This window comes from Hyperolius riggenbachi, chromosome 10, assembly GCF_040937935.1.
Source record: "Hyperolius riggenbachi isolate aHypRig1 chromosome 10, aHypRig1.pri, whole genome shotgun sequence".
NCBI classification, from domain to species: domain Eukaryota; kingdom Metazoa; phylum Chordata; class Amphibia; order Anura; family Hyperoliidae; genus Hyperolius; species Hyperolius riggenbachi.
Genome location: NC_090655.1, coordinates 84,913,407 through 84,929,893, shown reverse-complemented (window position 1 = coordinate 84,929,893; position 16,487 = coordinate 84,913,407). Strand labels below are relative to the sequence as shown.

At 42.8% G+C, this 16,487-nt stretch overlaps 1 protein-coding gene across 4 annotated transcripts in view; it reads left to right on the top strand.

The window, feature by feature from the left end:
• Nucleotides 1-16,487, top strand: part of CABCOCO1 (ciliary associated calcium binding coiled-coil 1) — a 166,780-nt gene that overhangs the window by 117,120 nt on the left and 33,173 nt on the right. The window contains exon 7 of one of the 4 annotated variants that reach the window (XR_011024586.1): nt 4,335-4,433. The exons of the other annotated variants lie outside the window; for them this stretch is intronic. The gene's annotated coding sequence lies outside the window, so the exon portion shown is untranslated. The remainder of the gene's footprint in view (nt 1-4,334; nt 4,434-16,487) is intronic. 4 annotated transcript variants of the gene reach the window in all.

The following is a 16,487-nucleotide window of genomic DNA, read 5'->3' as shown; positions in this document are numbered from 1 at the left end:
GGGTTAAAAATGAAATGGGGATTAAAAAAAAACAAAACTTTATTTTATTGGGACATGTCACTTTACATCTTTTTTCAGCTTTTACAACTTTTTTTTCTTCATAACTTTATTGAATGATTGTTGCTATTAGCTAGCAACACTCATTCACAAGACGGTCATGTGCACCCATGGGAGCGTTCACGATGACGTGCACGCGCGGGAGTGTGCACGCTCTGCAGCAGGCGGTGGATTTTTAGTGCAGGACGTAGATTCTACGTCCTGGAACACATAGCAGCACTAATCAGGACGTAGAATCTACATCCTGGAACAGGAATGTTATCCTCCCTACAGTTCCTCTTTAACCTGCTGGGCGGTCTGGACGAGCTCAGCTCGTCCAGTACCGCCGGAGCCTGCCGCTCAGGCCCTGCTGGGCCGATTTGGCTCAAGTAAAAAGCAGCACACGCAGCCGGCACTTTGCCAGCCGCGTGTGCTGCCTGATCGCCGCCGCTCTGCGGCGATCCGCCGCGAGCAGCGGCGAAAGAGGGTCCCCCCAGCCGCCTGAGCCCAGCGTAGCCGGAACAAAAAGTTCCGGCCAGCGCTAAGGGCTGGATCGGAGGCGGCTGACGTCAGGACGTCGGCTGACGTCCATGACGTCACTCCGCTCGTCGCTATGGCGACGAGGGAAGCAAAACAAGGAAGGCCGCTCATTGCGGCCTTCCTTGTTTATTCTGGGCGCCGGAGGCGATCGGAAGAACGCCTCCGGAGCGCCCTCTAGTGGGCTTTCATGCAGCCAACTTTCAGTTGGCTGCATGAAATAGTTTTTTTTTTATTTAAAAAAACCCTCCCACAGCCTCCCTGGCGATCTTATCAGAACGCCAGGCAGGTTAAAGGACATAGGAAAGGAATGACCTCCAATGGGTTATGGGGGGAGCTTGTACAAACAATTCAGCGTTGATCATTCTATAAATCACACAGATTGTCTGCCAATCTTTTAATGTGTACCGTGTCTACAGAATCAGGAGAGAAGAAAAAGAATAGGCGCTCTATGTGTGTATCAAAAAGAACCAATGATATCTCTCCCACGGAAGAGCAACTCACCGGAACTGGTGGCTAATACAATAATACGACTTAATAACCATGCAAGGCTTAAGTTGTATGATGGCCTCGGACTGGCTCGTCTATGTCCAAACTCGTCTTCTGGCAGCTGCTGTACCTATTTGTTTAGATCGAGACTTTGGATATGTTTAATGTATGTATTTACAGTAGCATAATTAAAACTTCGCGTTTCATGAGGTAACCCCTCATTTTATTAGCGTTCAAATGCAGTAGAACTACAAGATGCTCTGGTGAAGACCTGTGGTCATTAAAGCTGAATACTGACCCAACGACACAGGTTGATGGATCCCAGTGACGCCCCCTGATGTTGAGCATTCCCCGATTCATCTTCATGAATCTTCCTGGGAATACGTAATGGCACAAGACGGGTGTGAACGACAGTTCAAACAATCGTGGCATTTTGCATTGTGTTTTGAGTCAAAACGTGTAAACAATTGCTCGTCATTCAAAAAAATCACCGGTCATGGGAAATATCATTGTAGAAATCGTGTACTGGGTACAGGCCTTTATGCCCCAGCCAGTGGTTAACTACAGCAGTTGGCTGGATAATGTAATGGTTAAGGGCTCTGCCTCTGACACAAGAGACCAGAGTTCGAATCTCGGCTCTGCTTGATCAGTAAGCCAGCACCTATTCAGTAGGAGACCTTAGGCAAGTCTCCCTAACACTGCTACTGCTTATAGAGCGCGTCCTAGTGGCTGCAGCTCTGGCGCTTTGAGTCCGCCAGCAGAAAAGCGCGATATAATTGTTTGTGTTTGTTTGTTTTTGTTTGAACTAATACTTGTAAGCTAAGCTAACCTTCTAAGCAATGCAGTAGAATGCATTAAAAATCTAAAATTGCTAATAATAGGAGAAAAGAACATTAGGATGATAAAAAAAAGCTCATCTCTCACAAGTGTGTTTTTTTCTGTATGGTAAGACCAGGTAGTTCTCACCTGTCACTTTTTGCTTACTTGGATCATGCTAACTATTGCTAGCCCTTAACACTAGCTATTAGTGTAATTGAATCAGGCTCCAGGAGACAAAACTAGAGAGGTTTGGGAAGTCTGGGAGCAGTTTACATGCTAATGCCTCATAACAGTGAATGTTATATAATACATAGTGTCACATTTGATGACAGGAAGCACAGTTTAGTTCCATCTGGAGACCAGTAGGCAAGGTAGAGTGATTGCCGTTTTCAAAGTAAAAATACAAGCGCATACTAAGATTGCTTAATTTGGTTAGTAATATGTCATCATGTGTAATAGGTATGGTGTGAATAAACCATGAGAAAGAAGAGAAGCTCCCCCACTACATAATGGAATGTCCAACTCAATTCGCTTTTTTATATACTAGCATGAAAAAAACTCATACAACAGGTACTGTATACCAATATTTATGTATTAATAATGGATCCACAGATATGATTATACTGAGTCAAAATAGATCTCAGTTCCCTCTTAGCAAGCAGAGTTCAGCGTTATAAGTGATTGTAGCCAACTAAGATGCAGATATTTTTTCAGTTTAACCTTTTCCTCACCCCTTTCATTGTTTTCCTTTGGATATTCAGTAGTGTTGCATTGTGGGTAACCACAAATGTTCACTTATAGCTGATTTATTGCAAGTTTCCTTCTGTTTTAAGAAGGCAAATTTCACCAAACATTGCTTATTAGTAGGAGGGCTTTTCGGTCTCTTTTATTTCCAGACACATTCCTAGAGGTTTGGGTCACCCCGAGCTGCTTGGTGGAAGAAGAGACCCAATTCAGCACCTGGCATAGGTAAATATCAAAGTGCTCCATACTTTACTCTGCATATAGAGGATGGGAGGTAAGCTGAGTTTTGCCGGCCAAGGAACGACTACCCCAAATTATTTACACGAAATAACTTGGGCACAGATGCCAAAAGTTAAATGATAGAACTTGACCAACAAAAATGAGCTCCATTATCTTTCCCTTCCTTTTGTATTTTTTTAATGCCAAAGATCTATGATATCTCTAATTGTAACCCAATAACATCCAGGTTCATCTTATCTTTTATTAATATATCAGTTACTTATGCAATAAAAAAAAATATTAATGTAAATCAATTTTTGAAAAATGTTATTGTTTGTGATATAAAAATGTAGTTTACTTGCTGAAATGGCCGTCTACCATATTCTCACTGTCAATGACTTTATACCACATTGCATTCTCCTCGCAGGTCACGTGGTAACTGCAGTGTCACCATTTATGGTGGTGGGTCCGACTGTAATCCCCACTGCAGACAGAGTCATTGACAACCTGTTCTAGGCAGTTTTTCACTGGGGAAGGACGACTATGGGGCAATATTCATCAGTCTCATGATCAGGATATGTACTGTCACTGTAGTGACCATGTAGCTTACACAGAAACAAGAAGTTAGGTCACAGTAATCACCAGATGGAGTCTTAGGGTTAGGCACCACCAGGGAAGGGTTAGGGTTAGGCACCACCAGGTGGTCTTAGGGTTAGGCACCACCAGGGGAGGTCTTATGGTTAGGCACCACCAAGAGGGGGTTAGCTTACACAGAAACAAGAAGTTAGGTCACAGTAATCACCAGGTGGAGTCTTGGGGTTAGGCACCATCAGGGGGGTTAGGGTTAGGCATCATCGGGGGGTTAGGGTTAGGTACCACCATGGGAGGGTTCTGTGTGAGAGTAGGGAGAAGTTAGGTCATTGTAATCACCAGGGGGATCTTAGGGTTAGGCACCTGATAAATACTGAGAAATTCCCACTGTTTTGTTTTTGTTTGTTTTTTGTTGTTTTTGCTTTGATTGTTTTGTTGTTTTCAATTACCCTTATGTGCGTGACTGCTAGGAGTGTTTATATCGAAGAGTTGTTTGTTTTGCAAATTCTGTCAGGGTTATATCATGTAATCAGATTAGATGAAAATTGCACATAAACATTTACGTATGTGCATTAAAATGATTGCAAAACTATTCCACTTGCATTTGTTCACTAAATCAAATCTGTAAACTGAACAATGGGTAACTGATGCAATTCGCTCTTAATATAACTCAGTCATAGAGCATGATTGCTTCCTTTTGTTGGCTAAGCGCTATCTTTTCCAAGGAATTTTCTGCATGAATGAGCCCAAAGCTGAACATTTCTGTTTCGACAGTGGAACTATACTAAGTGCCATAAACATTACGATCTCAAATCTATGTGCCAACAGTCAGGAAAAGACATCTTCATGTAAATAACCTCTGTTTTTATAACCTTTATATCGTTATTATTCATTTGCAGGGATGAGTGAGCAATTTTCCCGAAATTGATTTTGTAGCAGCATTTCAAGTGAAGAGCAATCAATACAAAGTTTAGTAGTTGTGCTCTGATTTCAAATTTGTAAGTATGTAGATGTTTTTGTTACAACAACAATGAAACAATTGTAAAGCGCTTTTCTCCCATAGGACCCAAAGCGTGTAAGCTTGTTTCAGCTTGTACAGGGGAAAAAGTTATGTGATCGTAAATGCCAGACTCAACAGGTGGCTTTTGATTTTGATTTAAATATGTCTGATTACATTTGGCAAGGCATTCCACAGGGTAGGGACAGCATGACAGAAAGCTCTGTCTCCAAAGGTTTTTAGATGGACTCTAGGGGTGGTCAAGTTATTAGATCCTTTTGATCTGAGGTTGTGGGTGGTGTGACCCAGTTGCAACAAATCCTTCATTACAATGCTGTAGAAGTCAACAATGCTGTCCTAAGCTGGAACTCTACATGCCAGCATCAGTCCCAGTGATAAACAACAACTGTATGTTAGGATCATACTAGGGACAAATGCTGGTATTTTCCTGGACTTCCCGTAGCTGGAAGGATGTTAGTCAATGGCGGGTTAAAAAAACAATATTAATTTCTATGACGATGTTCACAACAATGTTTGTGCTCAATATTGATTCAGAGTTGTGTCTGCCAGATGGTGTATGAAATTTCTTTTGGCCAGTGTTTGGGCTCCAGCACCCTTATAGCCATGGGTGCTACAGAGCAAAGAAGGTGGTTTTGACGCATGGCGCTCACCGCCGGGTGCCAAAACCAGGTGCTCCATAGCAGCAATGTAATGCTGCATAGGGCATGTAAGGGTAATTCGGGGCTCCAACGATTGCCGGACCCCGAATTACATCTCACTTGGAGATGCAACACCTTACCTGGGGAGAGGGGGAATAGTATTTAACACCACCGGGAAGTTTTGCAGCACCGGTGATGCATACATAAGTATGCGCTAAAGAGTGTCCTTAGTGCTGCTTGGAAGCTGTACCTTTATTTGTAAATTGGTTGGAAAGTGTTCCTAATGTGATTTGTCACTGTTGTGACCGACCTTCTTGGCAGTAATCCCTTGCAACGTGGTGGTGTCCAAATGCCAGGCTCATCTCATTATATGTTATCTAACATTGCAGGGAAACATGTACTAAATGTCAGTATTACCTACTGTTCATTTTTGTACAGTCTAATTTTAATATACCCAAATATCAGACAGACCAAGCCAAGGGCACATGTGGCTACTGGCAATCTTGTGATTTCACAGCTCACTAGTAGCATTTGAACATATGCTGCCCATTCAGAAGTACAGACTGCCAGTCATAGTATAAAGAAGTGGGGGGGGGGAGGGAGGGGGGGGGAACACACAACACTCAGTAAAAGTGCAAAACTGTCTGCCCTTACATATTCTATTTCTATTCTAAAACTGCTATAACTTAAAAAAAAAATGCTGCAAAGCATGTCAAAAGCATACAGGTTAGTGTAAATGAAAGTTACCATGAATTCTCTTTTTAACATGTGTCTGGTGTTTCAAAAGTCTACTCAAAACAGACGTTAAGGCTTATTGCATCTTTACACCCTGAATGCTTTACATTTGTTCCACAGAGAGGAGAGATCTCTAACTCAAAGGCATGCTAAAAGCAAGTCTCCTTTCACTATAAAACACACACAGAGTAGGGGACCTGAGAAAACACTATACGAAACAGAGGACAAAAAGAGCCACTGATAGCATAGTAAGCATCACCAGCATAATAATGTAGCCAAAAGTAAATAGGGCTGCCAACAGGTTAGCCACCAAGTAGACCAGGACAGGAAATTAAACCATCTTCTCTTGGGTATGAAGGATGTCTACAAGGTCTGTGATCACAGCTCCTAAACAAAGATAGCTTATCAAAACAGTAAAACATCACATGAAGATAACTGTAAGAGATGAGGGACATAAACCTCCCCAGGACTAGCACCAGTGACTTAAAGTGGATCCGAGATAAACTTTTACTCATTGCATAATTGTGTTTATAGGGCATTCCTCAAGCCAATACTTTTTTTGTTTTGTTTTAATACTGTAATTCCCTATAAACTAAACAAGCCTCGCCCACAGCTTTTCAGAGAGCCTTGGCACTGTTGCAAGGGCTTATGGGAGATCAGTCTGGGTAGGAGGAGGAGGAGGTTACTAGCCAGAGATTTCAGAGGCAGAGGGGAGAAGGGAGGAGGAGAGCAGAGTGAATTTGTCACAGGCAGAGAGCTGGAGATGTTATCAGCTTTGCCTGTGTGTAATGTTTACAAACAATAATCCATATTCTATTAACCTCCTTGGCGGTAATCCCGAGCTGAGCTCGGGGTATGCCGCCGGAGGTCGCCGCTCAGGCCCTGCTGGGCCGATTTCGGTTCTGAAAAAAAGCAGCACACGCAGCTGGCACTTTGCCAGCCGCGTGTGCTGCCCGATCGCCGCCGCTCCACGGCGATCCGCCGCGTGCAGCGGCGAAAGAGGGTCCCCCCAGCCGCCCGAGCCCAGCGCAGCCGGAACAACAGTTCCGGCCGGCGCTAGGGGCTGGATCGGGCGGCTCTGACGTCAGGACGTCGACTGACGTCCATGACATCACTCCGCTCGTCGCCATGGCGACGAGGAAAGCGAAACAAGATAGGCCGCTCATTGCAGCCTATCTTGTTACTTTCGATTGCCGGAGGCGATCGAAAGTACGCATCAGGAGCGCCCTCTAGTGGGCTTTCATGCAGCCAACTTTCAGTTGGCTGCATGAAATATTTTTTTTTTTAATTAAAAAAAAACCACATTGCAGCCTCCCTGGCAAAATAAATAAACCGCCAGGGAGGTTAAAGCAGTTTGCAGCTAGATTTGCTGTGTAAACTATCTAAACTTTAGATAAGATACAGTGGCTTGCAAAAGTATTCGGCCCCCTTGAAGTTTTCCACATTTTGTCACATTACTGCCACAAACATGAATCAATTTTATTGAAATTTCACGTGAAAGACCAATACAAAGTGGTGTACACGTGAGAAGTGGAACAAAAATCATACATGATTCCAAACATTTTTTAAAAATCAATAACTGCAAAGTGGGGTGTGCGTAATTATTCGGCCCCCCTGAGTCAATACTTTGTAGAACCATCTTTTGCTGCAATTACAGCTGCCAGTCTTGTAGGGTATGTCTCTACCAGCTTTGCACATCTAGAGACTGAAATCCTTGCCCATTCTTCTTTGTAAAACAGCTCCAGCTCAGTCAGATTAGATAGACAGCGTTTGTGAACAGCAGTTTTCAGATCTTTCCACAGATTCTCGATTGGATTTAGATCTGGACTTTGACTGGGCCATTCTAACACATGGATATGTCTTGTTTTAAACCATTCCATTGTTGCCCTGGCTTTATACTTAGGGTCGTTGTCCTGCTGGAAGGTGAACCTCAGCCCCAGTCTCAAGTCTTTTGCAGACTCCAAGAGGTTTTCTTCCAAGATTGCCCTGTATTTGGCTCCATCCATCTTCTCATCAATTCTGACCAGCTTCCCTGTCCCTACTGAAGAGAAGCACCCCCAAAGCATGATGCTGCCACCACCATATTTGACAGTGGGGATGGTGTGTTCAGAGTGATGTGCAGTGTTAGTTTTCTACCACACATAGCGCTTTGCATTTTGGCCAAAAAGTTCCATTTTGGTCTCATCTGACCAGAGCTCCTTCTTCCACATGTTTGCTGTGTCCCCCACATGGCTTGTGGCAAACTGCAAATGGGACTTCTTATGCTTTTCTGTTAACAATGGCTTTCTTCTTGCCACTCTTCCATAAAGGCCAACTATGTGCAGTGCATAACTAATAGTTTTCCTATCGACAGATTCCCTCACCTGAGCTGTAGATCTCTGCAGCTCGTCCAGAGTCACCATGGGCCTCTTGACTGCATTTCTGATCAGCGCTCTCCTTGTTCGGCCTGTGAGTTTAGGTGGACGGCCTTGTCTTGGTAGGTTTACAGTTGTGCCATACTCCTGCCATTTCTGAATGATCGCTTGAACAGTGCTCCGTGGGATGTTCAAGGCTTTGGAAATCTTTTTGCAGCCTAAGCCTGCTTTAAATTTCTCAATAACTTTATCCCTGACCTGTCTGGTGTGTTCTTTAGACTTCATGGTGTTGTTGCTCCCAATATTCTCTTAGACAACCTCTGAGGCTGTCACAGAGCAGCTGTATTTGTACTGACATTAGATTACACACAGGTGCACTCTATTTAGTCATTAGCACTCATCAGGCAATGTCTATGGGCAACTGACTGCACTCAGACCAAAGGGGCTGAATAATTACGCACACCCCACTTTGCAGTTTTTGATTTGTAAAAAATGTTTGGAATCATGTATGATTTTCATTCCACTTCTCAAGTGTACACCACTTTGTGTTGGTTTTTCACGTGGAATTCCAATAAAATTGTTTCATGTTTGTGGCAGTAATTTGACAAAATGTGGAAAACTTCAAGGGGGCCGAATACTTTTGCAAGCCACTGTATATAGACAAGTTACTTGTTATAGTTAGTTTTTCATCTCAGATCCGCTTTAAGGAAGCAGGAACCTTCCAAAGAAACCTAGGACACCAAGAGCTACTGAAAGTGTAGTATGCATCACCAGGTATTATATTGAATGCAAACTTACAAGTATCCAACATAAAGACAACCAATTAGAGCAGGACAGGAGTTTATCCCATGCTCTCTTGGGTATGAAGGATGAATAGGAGTTCCATGGTTGCAGCTCCAAAAAAGCTAAGTTACCAATAGAGATGGCTCGAACCTCCGATTTTCGGTTCGCAAACTTCCGCAAAAGTTCGGTTCCCGCGAACTTTCGTGAACCGCAATAGACTTCAATGGGGAGGCGAACTTTGAAAACTAGAAACATTTATGCTGGCCACAAAAGTGATGGAAAAGATGTTTCAAGGGGTCTAACACCTGAAGGGGGGCATGGATGAGTGGGATAGACGCCAAAAGTCCTGGGGAAAAATCTGGATTTGATGCAAAGCAGCGTTTTAAGGGCAGAAATCACATTGCATGCTAAATTGCAGGCCTAAAGTGCTTTAAAACATCTTGCATGTGTATACATCAATCAGGGAGTGTAATTAGAGTACTGCTTCACACTGACACACCAAACTCACTGTGTAACGCACCACAAACAGCTGTTTGCGTTGTGACAGCGGTGCTGGACTGGTGCGCACCATGGCCAGAGTGCAGGCCGTGGCGGTTTTCAAGCCCAGTGCTTTAAAACATCTTGCATGTGTATACATCAATCAGGGAGTGTAATTAGAGTACTGCATCACACTGACACACCAAACTCACTGTGTAACGCACCACAAACAGCTGTTTGCGTTGTGACAGCGGTGCTGGACTGGTGCGCACCATGGCCAGAGTGCAGGCCGTGGCGGTTTTCAAGGCCATATGGTCGCCGGGCTGTGGTAGCTCAATGATAGAACAACTGTGACTGTCAGGTAAGTATATGCAGTGATGGATATTACAATGTGCACCTGTCACACACAGACAGGTATCAGACAGGGACAGTGACACTGCGTGCACTCATGTACACGGGTAGGTGCACAGTTAGCAACAGGTAGGTATATGCAGTGGGTACTACAATGTGCACCTGTCACACACACAGGTAGTAGTCACTGAATGTGCTGGGCCTGGCAGTGGCACACACAGTAGGAATTAGCAAGGCTGTCTATGCAACACAAGTGTCAGTGGGACACACAGAAAAAAAATAGATCACAAGAACAAGATTAGCTCTCAAAAGAGCTTTTGTGGGGTGCTTTTTTAGCAAATAGAATCAGCCAGGAGCAAGCTAACAAGCCTACAAGAGCCTAACTAAGCGTTCCCTATGAGAGACTGAGAGTCTGCATCAGCTTTCCCTTCACTAATTACTGCAGGCACACTAGTGAGTGAAAAGCCTGACGTTGCCTGCCTTTTATAAGGGGGGTGGAGCTCCAGGAGGGAGTGTAGCCTAATTGGCTACAATGTGCCTGCTGACTGTGATGTAGAGGGTCAAAGTTGACCCTCATGATGCATTATGGGGGCGAACTGAACTTCCGGAAAAGTTTGTGGTTCTCCGTGATTGCGAACCACGGAAGTTCGCCGGTGAACCATTTGCCGGCGAACCGTTTGGGCCATCTCTAGTTACCAAAACAATGAAATATCCCATGAAGGCAAACTGCAAGAGATGAGGGACAGGAACCTTCTCAGAATAAGCATCTGAGAGAGATCAGGTACCTTTAAAAAAATATAAAAAAGTAGAGGACACAGAGGGTCGCTAATGCGTAGGATTACAACAGCACAAAAGCATTGTAAACGTGTTACATTTATAAACATGTTTTGTTTTTGTATTTTTGCTTGTTCTCTTGCTTTTTTGCCATTTCAACACTTCACGTCAAACTGTTTCTAACTATTTTATATTTTTGGGTACCTCCTTTTTTACTATGTTTGAAAAAACAACAACCTAATTATCACAAAACTATTAGTGTAATATAGTTAGTTTTTTTTTCTTTTTAAATATTTCCATGTTATTTATAGCGATGACTTGATAAGGATAATTTTATTGGTTCTCCAGGGAAGTAAGTGGAGGCACTCTTTAAATTGTTAGTCTTCTTAACAATCAACCACGCTTATTCAAATGCGCCATCGGAGTTTGTGAAGGGGTGGAATGCATTATTTTAATGGTTTCTTATTATAACAACACAACTGTAATGAAATCTTATGTGACGTTAAAACTTCTTTAAAATAAATCCTTTCTTTTTCTCACGAGCCAGTACCTACGTCAGCATTATTTCTGAAGCCGTATAGAAGAATAAAAATAACCATTCCCTAATTCCATTTTAAAACATCTTAATTCTAAATCAAACAGATGGCAGGCTCTAAACATAACATTACTGCACATTCAAATAAAATATCATATTGCTTTTCTTATCGTGCTGCCCTTTACAGAGATGACAAGCAGTATAGGCAGGTTTACTTTCCCTCCTGAGAAGATGTGTTTTATGGAAAGCAGACAAAAAGTAATTGTGTATACATAAGATGTATTAGATTCTACAAACCTGAAACTTTATTAGGCTTTATAGGATAAAAAAAGAATAGGTCTGGGGGTGGAGGAATTTCTGTAACTCAAAGCAACTCAACTTACATCAGCTTCGAGAATGAGGAGAAGAAAAACATGATTTGTGCTTGGTTACTTATCAGTAATTATGATCTGATCGTTTTATCCTGTATACAGCTCATATGTTTAGAATAAGCGGTATTTGTAAGATGTGCATACTCATCACTTTTAAGGATATCTAAATTAAGCTATAGAGCATTGCAGAATATCAATACCATTAAAGAAAATCTGAAGCGAAAATAAACTTATGAGATAGTGAATTGTATGTGTAGTGTAGCTAAGAAATAGAACATTAATAGCAAAGAAAATAGTCTTATATTGGTTTCCAGTACAAGAAGAGTTAAGAAACTTCAGTTGTGATCTATGCAAAAGAGCTTCTCCCAAATAACATAAATAGGCATCATGTCCTACTGAAAAGACAGACCCCAGTAGCAGACTATACTCCATGACAGTCTCTATTAAAGGATACCCAAAGTGACATGTGACATGATGAGATAGACATGTGTTTGTACAGTGCCTAGCACACAAATAACTAGTCTGTGTTCCTTTTTTTCTTTATCTGCCTGAAAGAGTTAAATATCAGGTATGTAAGTGGCTAAATCAGTCCTGACTCAGACAGGAAGTAACTACAGTGTGACCCTCACTGATAAGAAGTTCCCCTTTTTACCTCTTTGTTGCTCTCAGAAGCCATTTTCTTCTAGGAAAGTGTTTTATAGTTGGAATTTCTTATTAGTGAGGGACACACTGTAGTCACTTCCTGTCTGTGTCAGGACTGAGTCAGCCACTTGCATACCTGATATTTAACTCTTTCAGGCAAAAAAAGAAAAAAAGGAACACAGCATAGTTATTTGTGTGCTAGGCACTGTACATACACATGTCTATCTCATCATGTCACATGTCAGTTCGGGTATCCTTTAACCACTTTCAGATGGTGGTAGTTGAAATGCACACCATTTGTTTCTGCCTAAGACTGCCGGAGGGCAAAGTTCAACTTCCGCATTCAGCAAACTGCACAGACTCGCCACTACCGCCGATCGCGCCACTCTCCCGCCACTGCAGCTCACTCACCCTGCTGTCAGTATGACAAGAGAGCTCTGTGAGTCGGTTCATTTGCTCCTGACCCTGTGATCACTGTAATCCAATCCCCCACCCCCACCCCCAGCTGCTCTATGTTTCAGCTGCGCAGTACGGTTGCACTGCAGCACCTAATTTGGGCCCCCAGTAGTCTGGTGCCCAGGGCACATGCTGTACTGTGCCATACCCTAGATAGGCACTTGACCACAACTGGTTTAGACAGTTAAAAAGCACTACCAAATGCACAGAAAAATGCTTCACAATACCTGAACAAGCGCACTCAAACACTGTTTGTGCTTTTCCAGGAATTAAAAAAAAACTTCTGCGTAAACAAGGGCATAATTACAAATTGACTTGTATAACATATGTCACATATGTTGTGTTATCAGAAGTTTATAACAAATGCAGTGTTTTCCTTCAAGGCTTTGATGTAGAAGTGAAAGCAGCACCTGTGATACAATCCTGGCATTCCCTTTGTCAATCTAAGTTATTAATAGGGAAAGGAGTGAAGGCTTCAAATCACAGGTGATGCAATCTAAACTTACTGTAATTCAGCATAGTCTTATTTAGTACCTACGTATACAGAGTCTAAATGTAACAGAGCAGCTTAGCTTAACCCCTAAATAATCGGGTATTGCACTAAAACATTTTTACTGTGACAAAATGAATCATGCATAACAGTTGCTTGCCTATATTAACCTCTTGAGGATCGCAGTGTTAAACCCCCCTAAAGACCAGGCAATTTTTCATTAACTTGGCCACTGCAGCTTTAAGGCCAACCTGCAGGGCGGCACAACACAGCACAAAAGTGATTCTTCCCCCCCTTTTCTCCCCACCAACAGAGCTCTCTGTTGGTGGGGTCTGATCGCCCCCCAGTGTTTGTTTGTTTGTTTATTTTTGTTTGTTTTTTTGATTTATTTTTCCCAAAAAGTCGTTGTTTTTTTTCATGCAAACCCCCCTCCCTCCCTCCCCCCCCCCCGCTAGCCAATCCCCGTGATCAGCTGTCATAGGCTTCAGCCTATGACAGCCGATCACCTCTGCTGCTCAGGAGGGGACAGCCGTGTCACAGGGCTGTCCCCAGTACAGCGCTGCTGCTGATTGCAGCGCTGTACTTGTAAATAGACGGCGGTTACGCCGTCTAACAGTCTCCCGAGCGGCGGCTAGCAGGAGATGCGCGCGCACCCTGCGCACGATCTCCTGCAAAACACAGCCCCAGGACTTTACGCTAATTGGCGTTAGGCGGTCCTGAGGCTGACGCCGCGGCCGCGCCCATTGGCGTGACACGGGCGGCAACAGGTTAAGGCTTAGTTCACACATAAATCTATACATTTCTGTTCTAGTCCTCCTGTCCTATCCTATCGGTTTTACATCAGTTTTCTATCAGTTTTACCTGACAGGATTGGAAGTGTACACATTTTATGTGTGAACCAAGCCATACAAAACTGATACAAAACTGACAGGACAGCACTGGAACGGACTGTACATCTTTTATGTGTGAACTAAGCCATAGAAAACTGATACAAAACTGACTGGATGGACTAGAACGGAAATGTAAAGACTTATGTGTTGAACCAAGCCATAGAAAACTCATATAAAAATGATGCAAACTGTCAAAAACTGACAGGACGAATACAAAACTGTACACCATTTATTTGTCAACCCATCCTTAGTCCTTCTTAGAGTGAACCTCCAGACTAAAAATCTACTCAGCAGCACTGAAAAGGCCTGGTGTTTCTTTAACAGTTTCACAGCATCAGAACTTTGTTTTTCTTACCAAAGCAGCATTTTTAGCTGCATTTTTACCTAAGCTCCACCCATCAAAGAAAAAAAGCCCAGGATTTTTTTTCCCTGATGCTGTGCAGAGCATGATGGGATTTCCTATGTTGTTATGCACGTTGCCTAGCAACTGGGAGAGGTGCTCAGGACACAGGACAGTTGGAACTGTGTCTCATGCTCCCTGTCACCCCCTTTAACCAAAAAGATGTGGCTGCCGTCATGAAATCAAACATTTGCCTGTTCTTTTAAAACAGGGTGGGTAAGAGATTATTTTACCTATCTATTTTAATTAACATAACTAATGTAACTTAATGACAGTATGTTTGTTTAGGCTGGAGTTCCTCTTTAAAGTGGACCAGAACTCAGAACTTCCTGCCTGCTCTAAAAAGATAAGCAACAGCATAATAACCTTTGAAAAAAACAATTTCTTTGTTATAGCTTACAGAACTTCTGCAATAATCTGCAGTGTGTCTACTGCCTGATTTCATGGAAGCAGGCAAAGGTTTAACATCCTGTGTTTACATATTAGCTGTGTCTGCCAAGAATGCCGCATTTTTGTGCTGACACAGCTGAGAGATTAAATTAAACTTGTGATTAGTGACAGATAAGGGGGAATTAGACAGGCTCTTCTCTCTAAACACATACAGGGAGCATTTCTCTCTATTTTCCGTGTGTCCTGTGCAAGAGTGCAAGTTGACTTTGAAATTGAATCCTATATTATGTCACTGTCTGTAAGACCACTGATAACCTTATCACAGAAAAGGACACTATAAGTTCACTATGCATACTTATGAAAGATCACACTGGCTAGATACGCACACAAAAATTGCACAGTTAAATAAATTCAGAAAATATAGTAGAAGCAACCAGAGAAAATGAGTTCTATTTATAGCAGTGCCATCTACAACAGTAACAGAAATGTATGTTATTATGAAACGCATAATAAAGAAACTGTTGTGGTTAAACAATGTTTTTTATTTTTTTTAAATGACTAAAATGTTCATATACTGTAGATTAAAGATACAAAGTAAATTACAGTATAAACATGTAAAAATAGCGATGGTAAATAAGTAATGTTAAATAAAGACTGAACGCTGCATGATTACAGGTGTATGGAAATTAACGCTTGTGTTCAAGCTGAAACAAAATGTATAATATATAATGTACATCTCTGGGTGTCAACATCTGTTAAGTATCTGTTTTGGGCTAGTAAGATTCAAAATTATAATTTAATTTAGGTTTTTCCAATATTGTATCCTTTACCTGGTCTAAACTTCCTGAATTCTCACACCAGTAATTAAAGGGAACTTGAGGAAAACCTCAGGTAAAAAAAAAAGCATACTTACAGAAGAATAGGGAAGCCTCTGGATCCTTTAGAGCATATTTGTCAAACTCTGGCCCGCGGGCCAAATCTGGCCCTCAGAGTCATTAAATGTGGCCCTCAAGTGGTTTCCCCACTTTGCATTATGTTTGGCCCACTCTAGACAACCAGGCAAGCTATATTGGTGGTGAAGCCATAGAACACCAGGGAAGCCATACGGGGCAGTAGGGTTAAAGCAGTAACCACTAGGAACTGTATAGGGGAGGGTGGGGGCCTCTTGACACCAGGTAACTGTATAGGGGAGGGGGGACTACTAGACACCAGGAAACTGTATAGGGGAGGGAGGACCACTAGACACAAGGGAACTGTATAGGGGAGGGAGGGCCACTAGACACAAGGGAACTGTATAGGGGAGGGGGGACCACTAGACACCAGGTAACTGTATAGGGGAGGGGGGACCACTAGACACCAGGTAATTGTATAGGGGAGGGAGGACCACTAGACACCAGGAAACTGTATAGGGGAGGGAGAACCACTAGACACCAGGTAACTGTATAGGGGAGGGGGGACCACTAGACACCAGGTAACTGTATAGGGGAGGGAGGACCACTAGACACCAGGAAACTGTATAGGGGAGGGAGGACCACTAGACACAAGGGAACTGTATAGGGGAGGGAGGACCACTAGACACAAGGGAACTGTATAGGGGAGGGTGGGGGCCTCTAAACACCAAGTAACTGTATAGGGGAGGGAGGACCACTAGACACAAGGGAACTGTATAGGGGAGGGTGGGGGCCTCTAAACACCAAGTAACTGTATAGGGGAGGGAGAACCACTAGACACAAGGGAACTGTATATGG